The sequence below is a fragment of the Heterocephalus glaber genome, unplaced genomic scaffold, assembly GCF_053883595.1.
Source record: "Heterocephalus glaber isolate CG9 unplaced genomic scaffold, H.glaber_assembly_v1.0 deba00001454, whole genome shotgun sequence".
NCBI classification, from domain to species: Eukaryota; Metazoa; Chordata; class Mammalia; order Rodentia; family Bathyergidae; genus Heterocephalus; species Heterocephalus glaber.
The window spans coordinates 14,296,849-14,309,607 of NW_028258303.1; the positions used below are offsets into that span (position 1 = coordinate 14,296,849).

The following is a 12,759-nucleotide window of genomic DNA, read 5'->3' on the forward strand; positions in this document are numbered from 1 at the left end:
TTCATCACCATTTCAGGAAAACCAGCTGGAAGGTGAAAAATGAAAGAGAATCAGTGTGTAGTATTCATAGGAGTGCAGCTTGCAGGAGCTCCAAGGCCAGCCAAGAGCATGTCCCAATAGGGGACAATCCTGGCTCCCTCTGCCCCGACTTGTGGTCAGCATCAGAGCCTAGGAGATTGTGAAAATGATGAGGAAAGGAAACAAAAGAACTGTTTGTGCCCATAGAGGTATGAGAAGAGGGCCTGTTTTGTGACCAGTCCATGTTATGTTATGAAATCTGGAAGGCAGAATAGCATCTGAGTTTGGCTTGCGGGCTCTTTGTGGACAATAAGCCTGTCTTCTGATGTCTGTATCTCCAGGGTAAAGGGCTGCACAAAGAGACCAGCACTGGCTTAAATGAATGATGAGTGAGTGACTGAGTGAACATATTATCCCTTGGTGGTCCTTGAAGGACTAGTGTTTCCATAGAAATCTCAGTCGTAAAAGAAAAAAAAACCCTTAGAGTTTAGCTTATTGTATTCTCTTTACCTGTATTTTGGAGCAACTCAAAGTTTGCAAGTATAAATGGTTCTACAAGTGGCTAATGGTGGAGCAGTTTAGGTAAAGTGCTGAAATTTCAATTTGATGGAATTATTGAATGTATTCTATAACCTTTTCTTCTCTCCCATCAAAGAGACGTCCTGCTAACACTCTGGTGACAGATTTGCCTTTAAAATTGAATTAATCCCCCCTAATTTATGCTCCTCCCTCTGTAACACCTCCTCCTACGATAAACACACACACACCACATATATTTACTTTGTTTTTCTTTTCTTTAGTTCATTTCCTTTCTCTCATGCCCAGTGTTTTAATTGGTGATGCTAATGCTGTTTTAGGGCATTTTGAAATGGGTAATGTTTCATTTGATTACTGGTTTACATAGCTGTCTGCTTCACAATCCATCCACATACGCACATACAAACACCTCTAGTAGAAAGTTGCTAGGAAAATTTGTTCGTTCTCCCTCTAGGGAATTAAACCAATTTGCTTTAGTTCAGGCTGGTTGCATTTTTATGCATAAAATGAGGAGAAAAAAACCAAAGCAAGAGGAGAGAAAGAAGAAGGAAGACAGAAAAAGTGATCTTAAAAATTAAAGCTAGATTTTGTATCACTTTCCATATACACACTTGGTACTGAGACGTCCCAATTCACTTTTGCAAATAAGCTTTTCCAACATTGATCTTTTTTTGTAGCATTTGTGCTTGTGCCATTTTTGTTGACTTTTTGCCACTGACCTTGGAAGTTGGTTAGTCAGTGGGTGCTCGTCCAATACGTGCTAAACTTTTCAAAAAGAAGCTAGCTATTTTATAATAACAGCAGTTTTTTGGGGATTGATTTCTTTTGGCAGGGCCATTTATGCTATGATAGGGATAATTCTCCACTTTATTGACCATCAAAATCGAAAGAAAGTGAACACTGTGCTGAGGAAACTAATTAACAGAAATCACCTGATTAATATTCATGCTCATTATGCTAAATACAAGGCAGAGTAAAAAATATGGGATAGAGCCAAGTAGCACGTAAACATGGCTCTTCAACAATAGTGAACGAGCAGGTAAACCAGAGGGGTTAAAAGAAGACACTGAGCCCTGCCAAGAGTCTCACCCTTAGGAGCCCTTTCCAGTTTCCCTTTCCCCTGGAGTTTGGTGGTATGCACACCCCCTCCCCTGCATATAAACGTGTGCATCAGCATTACTATTATATCTTGGACTTTATTAAACTAAATAAATTAAACTAAATAATGCTATAGTGATTAACTATAGACCACCTTATGTACCTCAAATTGGTCCCTGTTTCATTTCACCTGCCTTCTCCAATTTGGGAACTTGACTTGATCCCTTTACATTAAGGTTCAGCACTGCTCTTTTTATATCAAGTGAAATTGGAAACATGCAGCATGTAGGTCATCTCTTCTCTGCAGCAGGCATGGCCAAAGGGTAGACCCCATGGCACTGCCCAGACTTTGCATTTTAGTCCTGGCACTTGGGTTTCTGCCTTCATGGCGAGGCTTTCTGTGCTGTCGTTTAGATCTGATTTCACATTGTCTCTTGCCCACTGTGTCCTACTCTTAATGATTCCATGAACCTTGGGTCCTAGGACTGTTCTACTTTTCTTTCTGCTACCTGTCCTGTTCTTATCCATTTCCAGGAATTAAAATCCATCTCTCAGTCACCTGTATCATGATGGTCAGGCTCTATTCTTGTATGAATGCTCCTTGGTCCTCCCATCCCACCACACTACATGACCTGTGCCCTTCCTGCATGGCTCTTGAGCACTAGCCACCCTGGATTCATTCCATTCTTTCTCCCAGAGGAGTAGTTTCAATGCCTCATCTTAGAAACTCCATTATTAAATCTAAATCTAGATCCAGACTGAACTAACTGCCCAGGACCTGAGAACATACTTCCTTGCTTATGTTGCCCCTCTTTTCAGTCAACCTCTATTCCACTCTGGTGAAACCACTGAACTATGCTCATCAATTGTAAATATAAATGCCCATAGAAAGAAAAGCCCCCAAAACAACAGCATGTCTTATACAGATTAATTCAAGATGAGTAGTTCATAAGACTGTAGAATTCAAATAGTTCATAAGACTGTAGAAAAAGCTAGACTGTAAACCACTTTTATATATGTATCAATGTTTGGTTTGTCTACTTAAAACAAATTATTCCTGAAGGCTTCAAGTATGGGGCCATGTCACCCTGTGGCCAATGCTGCCTCTATTCAGCAGGCCCAGGGTTAGCTTGAAGCATGCAGCAGAGGCTAAGAGTTTAGGCTCTGGAGCCAAACCACCTAGATTCTAATATTGGCTCTTTCACCTAGACATTCTTTAATGTGGGTAAACAGAGACAATAATATCTGCCACATAACATTGCCGTGAAGATGAGTTCGCATGCTTCATTCAGGATGTCATACCTGGTACCTGGTGAGCCTTCCATTATCCATTGAGAGACTTGGATTTCTGCTTTCACTCTATTACCCTCCTTTCCTGTTCCCTTTCTACCAATCCCCTATTTATTCTCTTTTGACCACCCCTCTTGGTCCTGAGGATATGAAGAAAGTAAGATTCCATGTAGAGTGAGCTGACATCAAGGCAGATTACCTGTTATTTACAGAGGTGTAAAAAACAACAAGCAAAACAAAACAGACACAACCAACATCTTTGGAGCTTATTTCAGATCTGAGTGCTTTGTGGTCTTAGATACTGAAACCTAAAAAACAAACAATTGGGCGTTTTACAGGGTTATGAGGGGTGGGATTATTTTGGAATCTCCATTCTACCATTTACTGCTATATGACTTCAGGCAGTCATTTGGCCTTTTTGAACCTCAACTTCCCCAACAATAAAATGGGGATAGGCTGGGGATTTAGCTCAGTGGTTCCAGCACCTGCCTCACAAGTGCAAGGTCCCGAGTTCGATCCCTGGTACCAAAAAAATAAAATAAAATGGGGATAATAAAGTATGGTCTACTTTAAACCAAGTTGTACACTATTCATATCTGATTTAAAGTAAAATGAAATATACTTTTATATGTTATGGAGAAGTGAATATAATAAACTTGGTTGAGGTTTAAGAATCTGTGGTTTGAGTGGAGGAATTGGAGTTGGCTCAAGCAGCTCATCAGCTGATCATTTGAGGAAATGAAGCACTGGTTCAGGCCAAAGCATGGAACACTTTATGGTCCCTGTGGTTGTGTCTCAACAGGAGACTTAGTGAGCCTGGCTGGGCCCCGGGTAGGCTTCATGGCACAGAAACTTGTAAAACTACAGTTCTGAAGACCTCAGTAGGCCAGACCCATCCTTACTCCATTTAGCAAGCTGGTACCCTCCATGCCTCACACAGCACCACCCAGAATCAGAGCACTGCTCCCAGTTTCAGCACCAGAGTGTATGTTTAGTTTAGGGGCCCAGCTGTTCCTAACACTCTGTCTTCACTCCCTCTGCTCTGCTCTTTAAATCCTTTGTGTTGCACAGACCTTCTTTGGCATTCTGTAGAAATTGTGGTCTCATACTGAACTGCTGACTGTAATGTGAAAGGGGGCTTCCTGCTGCCTGTGACATTGCTGTCCCTTTCCTTCTGTTCAGGCAACAAATATTTGTTGAGCCTCTTCTATGTAGTAGGTTCTTTCAAGGTCCCAGGGATACAGAGTAAACCCAACAACTTCCCTGTGCTAAGGAACTTGCTTCCTTAACAGGAGGAGAGCATCTAAGAAAGGAAACAAGATAATTTCAGATAGCTGTTGTTATCTGAGTTTATTATAATCAGAGCTATAGCAGAGAATTTTTTAAAGAAAAATGGGAAGAAGTGGCTGGTTATTGAGGCAGAGACATGTCATGCTTCTGGATTGCACACAGTGCTGAGCACATATAAGGCGTTTTGGAATACATTTTTTTAAAAGTTTTGAGTGTATTAATACATTTTTGTAGTACATAATGTGTACATTCCTGTGTGAAGTTGGTACATGTACATAACACCTCAATTATTTCTTTCATCCCTTATCCCTTTTCCTCCCTTCCTCCACCTCTTGATCCCCTTCCTCTTTGAGAATACTGCATCTCCCTACCTCCTATCATTTGTATTGCTTTTAATTTTTGCTCTGTGTTTCTCATATTTTGATTGAATAAAATGTGATGTACATTACCTGGAGAAGGACAGGAGAGTACAGGCCTGGCTTCAAGTTGCAGGTGACCTGTCTTCCCTTTAACTTCTGTTATTCACTCTTCCTTAGTAGTTCCTACCTAGGTGTGGCCTTGGGAAAATTAAAGAGAATCCCTGCCCGCCCGCCCCCCACCCCCCGCCTTTTTCTTCTCTTTATGTTCCTTTCTGTATAGTTGGGTGCCTGATGAGTGCTGGGAGGAAGACTTAATAAACTATCACTGGGACTTGGGCAAGGTCTGGGAGTGTTTAAGCCATAGGAAGGGAAGACAACAGGACTGCCTTTCTGGAAAGTATATTTCTTGAGGAATCTCAGTGGAGTGGAGCAGCTAACAATGGTATTCCAAATCCACTCTCTTTTTGGATGTTTATGCAAAGGATAAATAGAGAGATGGAGGAAAAAGCAGCTGGTGGCATTTTGCCTGGGGCCTTTGCTTTAGCAGGAAATGGGCAGTGTTGGGCATTGGCTTGTGCCACTCACAGACCCCTGCTGTGTATGCCAGAAGACAGAGGAGACAACAAAAGAATCACATACCAGTGGAAAAAGCCTGCTTCCAGTACAAGGGAGTTCATCTTCCAGACAGATTCCATCCTTCCTGACAAATCTGAACCCCTCAAAATATTTCAGCAGTGGATCACAAACTAGTGACAAGTCTTCTGATTTTCTGCCCAATTTCTAGGGTTCTCAGTCATTGTAGCTAGACTGCATGGCATCTGTTGTCACTCTTCTCTTTTCCCCACCCCCTCCTGCACCACTCCCTTTCCCGCGTGCCCCTCCCAGTCCTTGGTTATAGCCTCTGTAATCTCAGCAGCTGTGCCCAGCAGCCAGGAAGTCTGAGCACACCCCATCAAAGGGTGCACTTTAGCTGGTGATCCTTCTTTGGGCTCTAGTTTCTATAGACAAACAGACATAGCTAGAGAAGTCAGTAGCCATTTAATGATTTAATGAACAGGGCCCAGGGTGCAGGGTTGAGAAGGGGAGGCAGGGAGGCCCAGCAGCTGTGGGTCACAGTGGTCACTATGGCTGAAGGGAAGCTGAGAAGCTAGGCGCAGAGTCACTGCATTTACAGACCATTAGAGTGTACTCATGTTGTAGGTTTAGGAGCTCAGGTAGGAGGGCAAGAGATGGAAGGGGTAACTGAGAATGCTCCTGGTGAGCTGAATGTCTCCCTGTATCCTCTGACTTACCATCTAATAAAATGCCAGCTTACGTGTTAAATCTCCCTCCACATCGGCCTGCCAACACCTCCAGCAAGGAAATCACTCCCTTGGTTCAAGCTCTGTGTCTGGAGTAGACCGCAGAAAAATCAGATATGTTACCCAATACTAATAAATCATTCAGCTGTATCCCAAGTGTAGTTAATAGATTAACTAGCTATTTACCTAGCATGTGCCTTAGGGAAGAAGAGTACTGTTCCTCCTCCCTTTGGTAATTTTCCCCTTAAACACCAAATGAATTAATCTTTATTCCAAAAATTAATTTGGTAAAGGCAGTAAAATATAAGGTAAAATGGAAGGAGAGGAGGGAAACGGGACATAAAAAGAATTAAAATATGTTATATATATATATATATGTAGCCACTCCCTATGATGAATGTAATCATTATGTACTATAAACATATACTAGCAAAAATTAAAATTTATAAAATGAGTTTATAAAGAGGCCTGATAAAGGGCCATAAAGATGAATTACTAAAAAGAAAAACAGCTAAAATCTCCAACTCACGCTCCCCCACATCACTTCTGTTAGTATTTTAGTGTCTGTATTCCTGATTTGTGACTGTGCCCTTGCTTATGTGTCTATACTGATGCATACAATTATTTTTCCAATGTAAAATCCCACTCCTTGTGAGTTTCGTTTCCCATTTTCCCCATGTTATCCCTCTACAACATCTGGTTTTAAAGCTGTTGTATAACTTTCCATCTCTGGCCATGCAGTCATCACTTAGCTGATCTGCTATTGCTTGATACTTGTTCCTAACCAATCCTTATCTTAAATCACCATGATGTAAACATTTTTAGTAGAAAATTTTTTTATTACATAGACATGTGATTGCTTGCTCCAAGTGTATATTTGTGAACAAAGAATTGAATGAAACAAGCAAAAACCAGTGACAAAGTTTATTTGAAAAAGTAAAAGTAAAGAGTAAGAGAGAAAATGGCTCCACAGAAAGAGCTTGGACTGAGTAAAAGAGGAAAAAGCAGGATAAAAGTACATCCTGGAGGACATAGGGCAGGATACTGTGAGAAAAGCCACAATAGCAAACTCTTCTTAATGTCTGTGTCCTTTTATGCTGTCCAAATCTAGAGGAAACCCTCGAGAACTTCTACATCCAGGTCCTGAGAGGCAGTGCTGGGATCCCAGGCCTCAGGCTGACATCAGGTCTAGGCATCCTATTGAAAACCTGCTGGAGTTCTCTTAAGAAGTCCATGTGCAGGACTTTGGGAACTGTTCTGCACATATTTTCCAGGATCTTGTAATTAATATGTCATGCCTACTCTCTAGCCAGCTTTTCCATGCCCTAATCTAATCTCCTGTTTTGTGCGTGTGTGTGTGTGCGCGCGCGCGTGTGTGCACGTGCATGCACTTTCAACCTTTTGTATACATGTAAATATTCATAAATATTACTGGAGTAAAAAGGTAAAAATAGTGATCATTCAGATGTCCACAGAACTTCTTTTGAATTTGTGTGGCATTGGTGTCTTTTAGGCAACCAGCCTTACCCTCTTGTGGGGCTGTGGATTGTGAGGTCTGGGGGTCAATAAAGGGATGGAAGAGTGAGGAATGGTCTTGTCAGCATCTGCACTTCACCAAGCTATCTATTTTCAATCATTCATTGTTGTTGGTAGTGTACTGGGAATTGAACCCACTGCTTTACATATGCTAGGCAAACTGCCAGTGAGCTACAGCCTGCAGACTTCTTTCTCTTTTGAGCCTTTGATGGAGAAGCAGGGCCTATTTAAATTGCCTAAGCTGGCCTCAAACTTGAGATTCTCCTGCTTCAGCCTTTCAAGTAGCTGGGATTACAGGCTATCATACCCAACTTCCAACCACTTTCCAAAGGGCTTTTGTTGTTCAGTAGAGATTTCAAGAAAAGAGCTTATCAGGCCCCTGGGAAAGTCCTGATCCCCTTTGTATAGCTGCTGGAAAATTCCTTGAGGGCTCCATTTCTTACCTTCCCAAAATCTTTTCTACCTTCTACCTTGAGTTGTACTTTCATTTTCTCTCTAAACCACTTTGCTTTTGACATGTTGAAACAAGATTTGCCAGGTCTTAAACCATCATACTACTTTCTCTGTCATTTCAAATGTGTCAGCTCCTCCTGTTCTCATAAATTAGGTGCAACAAATATTATGCCCATGCTTTAGGCTGAAAAGCAATTGACAGTGAAGTTGGTTTAAGGTAGAAAAATTCTTTACCCAACAAGAGTCTTTTGGTACCGGGGATCAAACTCAGGACCATGCGCTTGCAAGCCAGGCAGCAGAACCACTGAGCTAAATCCCCAGCTCAACAAGAGTTTTTTATTGAAACTACCTGTCACCTGTAGTCCTTAAACCTTGGTGATCCTTCCTAGTCATTTGTGAAATGAATGTGACAGGGTATAACTAGAATGCATAAGTTTGGCTTGAGTGAGGGGCTCTGCTGATACGGGAAGTTCTGGCTGCAGCTGTGTGGTTCTGAGTTCCCTAAATTGTGGCATTTTGGAAAAATTGGAACTGCAGCCTCAGTGAGAATCTGAGAAGAATTAAAGGGCAAATGTGCTAATGCCCTGACACCTTTCTCCCAGAGGCCCCTTCTCTTTCCCAGGGCGGGGGGGTTGCCCTGAAGGCAGAGCCCATCAGAATCTGGTGCCCTGGCTGGGCCCAGAAAGGATTCCTGCAAAATAAGAAGTTGTCCGCAGGAAGTGCTTTTAAGGCTTCCCTGAAAAGGACTGCATTTTATTCTTAGAGAGGCACAGATTTAAAAATTTTTAAAGCACTCTATTTCCAAATCATCAAGTGTGAAAAGTTTCTTATTTTCAAAGTAGAATTTCAGTATAGAGCTGACAAGAGACAAGTAATCTCTTCCAATTCATTTTTGAAATGAATTGCTTGACAAGCCAACACATGTCTTGCAACGCTCTAGAAAAGCCAAGGGCCTAACCAAATAAATGATCTACTGCTTGTGAGATAAGAAGATGTTTTTCCCTTACCCTTTTGAAAATTGATTGCCACAATTTTCACAATCTACTATTCAAACCCTGAGTGATCTAAAATGTATCACTGAGAGAAAAGGAGAGTGACCTTTTACTTTTCATAGTAACTCAAATGGAATAAAGGCCACATGTAAGATAAGCCTGCAAGAGGAGATAATCTGTAAAGCAAATGTTCAGCATTAGCAGTTAGAAATTAATTGCAAAACACAGCAGGCATGTGTCATCCTATGAAATGACAGCACATCATAATCTGGGTTGAAATGGAATCCCCGCTGCCTTATGCCTGATGCAGAATATGTCTGTTGTCAGGCATGGAGGACACAGAAGGTCCAGTCGGGACCTGCATCACATTGGGTACTCTGTGTAGATGCAGCAGGAGTTTTGTCACCCGAAACACACCTGGATGTCAGCCCTTTCAGAGTACATTTTATAGCCTCAGGTTTATGTATCTTAAATTGTCATATGTTAAGACCGTGACTTTGTGGTTAGCTGTTTCCAAGTAGAAGTTAGATGACAGGACAGATTTCTGATAACCAGTGAGTGCATTCATTTAGCATTTATCAAGTACTCATCATGCTGGGCACTGAGGGCTTAATATGACTGAAGCATAACCCCTCACACCCAATTTGGAAAGCTACTTCATTCCACTGAAGGAGATTGATTTATAATAGAGTAGTTAGTGCAACTGAATGAATGCCATGTTGCAGGAACATAGAGAAAGGGGTAAGGAACTTGTTTCAATGAGTTCAGCAAAGCTCCTCGGAAGTAGTGACAACTTAGGAGGCCTCTGAAATGTCAGCAGTATTATGCAGTCTGTGTAAGGAAACAGAGACCAATACCAGCCAGGTGAATCCTGCCTGGGGCCTCTGGCGCCCAAGAACAGCCACATGGGGCATCTTAGGGGACCCTGCTTCATGTGGGAGAAGACGCAGAAGATGGGGCCAGAAAGTTACCCAGTAAGTACTGTGAGTGCTTGATCTATTCCAGAACACCAAGAGTGGTGTTAAAAATACTTAATAAGCATAGATTCAAAGTTGTGCAGGACAGACACTCTCCTGCACCAGATCTTTTGCTTATTGGAGCATGGTATGAACTAGGTCCCCCCGGAAGCATCAGAGCATTAGAGGGGACCTAGGGTAGCAGACCTGTTGGGAGGGATTTTCCTGCTTTAACAACCAGTGTAGCTGAGGGTCTGCACAGCCATGGAGTCAGCCACTGAAGAGAAGCAGGGTGCTGTGTTTTCATTTCTCATCTCCTCTAGACCCCCTGGACAAAGAGGATTTTTTTTCTCCTAAAGATATCTTGAGCTAATTACCCTCTCCTTTTCCTATTGTCAGAATGAACTCTCTAAAGAGCAAAATTGATTGATTATTCCACTGCCCTGATTAAAACTCTTCCATGGGCCAAGGTCCTTACTTGACCTTGGTGAGCAGGTTTGTGCTGTCATTCTGGTCTCTCTTTCCTTCATTGTACCCTTGGGCACTTGCTCCCCATGGCAGTTTGCCCAGGCCCCAGGGTGCCAGGTGACAGAGTGTGTTTGGCTCCCCATAGCAGGCCTCAGGTAATGGGTTACCTGTGGCTAGGTAGCAAGGCCACAGGTCAGCACCACACCTGGTATGTGGGAGCTGCTTCTGTTGCTGGTTGATAAGTCTGCCTGATGTTCCTTCATAGAGTCAAGGTTAGATTTTGAGTGTTGCTAGTTAGGTAGCAGCTTTGGATCAACTCCAAAGGCATGAACAGTGACTGACATTTCAGAGGATGGCTGTGGACAGGAAGGGAGGGTAGCAGAATAAACAAATGACATTTGTGTGTGTGTGTTAAGGGTTGAGTTTGATGCTGAGATCCTTGCTTCCATGTCTTTAGTTAAAATGTGGTGCCAGAGGCTTATCCTAAACATGACCAGTATTCTCTTGTAACCTTTATAAAATATGAATAAGGAATTAAGTATAAAGGAAGTCACAGAAGAAGTGTTTTTTAAAGCATCAAGCAGTGTGCTGGTCACAGAGTTCACAAAATAGAAATGGGCTGTGCCCTCAGGAAGCTGACTTCTCTGGACGGAAGCAGATGATAAATAAGGAGACTTGCCTCCTTCTCTCCCCCCCACCCCACTAGTCCACGCCTTTGCCTTCATTCATCTGAGCCACACAGTAGACTCTGAGATGGTCCCTGCTCCACACACACCTCACAGCCTGTCTCTGTGCCTAAGAGAGAGCTCTGAAGGTCTAAACCAGAGCTCCTGTGGATCTTGCATGAACCCATTCATGACCTTCACACTGCAGTTAGGATAAAAACTCTTCTTCCTCTCCTTGGTCTCCAAAGTCAGTTTTGATTAAGCCCCTCCCTGCAGCTCCAACCATGACCATGCTACTGTGCCTTGTGTGCCTCAGCACGTAGCCTCAGAGTGGCCTTCATGTCCCTCAACACTCTGCTCCTCTTCTTCCTCCTCCTCTTCTTCCTCCTCCTCCTTCTTCTTTTCCCTTCCTTTTGTAGTACTGGGAACCTGGGGTCTGGGGCATGGTAGACAAGTATTCTGATGCTAATATACATTTCTTAGCCCTTTTTTGAAAACTTTATTTTGAGACAAGGTCTTGCTAAGTAGTCCAGACTGGGCTCAAATTTGCCATCCTCCTGCCTCAGCCTCCAGAGTAGCTGAGGTTATAAACATGCACCCTTCCCTTCTCAGCACCATTGCCTGTGCTCTCCTCTATTGCTCTCCATGGCTGGAGTTTCCTTCAGATGTATCTAAAGTGGGTCCCACTGCCCCCACCACTGTTAGTCTTTATCACAGAGTAGTTCTAGCACTTAAAACAATTTGTAATTATCTTTAAATTTGCTTGGGAGAAAAACTATCTGAAATTAAGACTTTCTCTGGCAATTTGGAACTTAGAGAAGAGGATTGGATCTTGAAGTTGCAAGATAGGCATCCTTCCTTGTGACTCCAAGGGGTACCTAATGAGATTGCAAAGGTATGATTACCAAGTCATTTGCAAACAGCATTCATTCCTTCAGCCAGTTTTGATCAGAATCAGTGCCTCTGCAAAATAAGCGGTGGTCCATTGTGAAGCAAATATTTTAAAATTAGGCTGTATTAATGGAAACATAGGCATTAGTTATAAAGATAGTCAAATCTGTCAATTATTTACGATAGGACTGTCTTTGCAGAAGTGCTAAGGTGAACAGTAAGCATGAATAATAATAAAATCAAATGCTGGAGGGAATAAAATTTTAGAATTTAAGGGAACAATTTTGATCTTGAGCAATGTACATACAATTAGAAACTGAAGGGACCAGAGAAAACCAGGTTCTGAGTCCTCAAGATACGTGTGTAGGGCAGATGCTGTGGGGGCAGGGGAATTGAGGGTGGATAAGAAGGAGAGAGTGGTGTGGGGGAGAGAGAGGGAGAGAGAGGGAGAGGGAGAGGGGGAGAGAGAGAGAGAGAGAGAGAGAGAGAGAGAGAGAGATATCAAGTCACATTAGGTCCCTGAAAGGTCTAACCATGAGCTAATGTGAGTGGTGTCCCTCCTCAGCTGGTTCTGTGGTGTGAAGAAGGCAGGAGTGGCTATATCCTTTCCGTACTTTGTTGTGTGATTACAAAAAGCAAGGGGATAGAGGGCTGTCTGATTTCATTATCGAGTCCATCTTTGTCTAGAAAATTGTAATATTTACCCCTGTTACTCCCATGCCTCAAAAGCCACTAAATTTCTGCTCCATCCCTTGGCTACAATTGGCTGAAGTTGTACTCTTGACCATGGAAGATTGTTTTGGCCTCCCCAGGATGGGTGTGGTGCATTTCTCCCAAGGCTATACAAGCACATAGCAGTGGAGAACTGAAGTGCCAACCAGCGTCCTCCCTGTGGATTCTGCAGC

At 42.7% G+C, this 12,759-nt stretch overlaps 1 protein-coding gene across 9 annotated transcripts in view; it reads left to right on the forward strand.

The window, feature by feature from the left end:
• Positions 1-12,759, forward strand: part of Fras1 (Fraser extracellular matrix complex subunit 1) — a 444,408-nt gene that overhangs the window by 219,224 nt on the left and 212,425 nt on the right. The gene's annotated exons all lie outside the window — the stretch shown is intronic.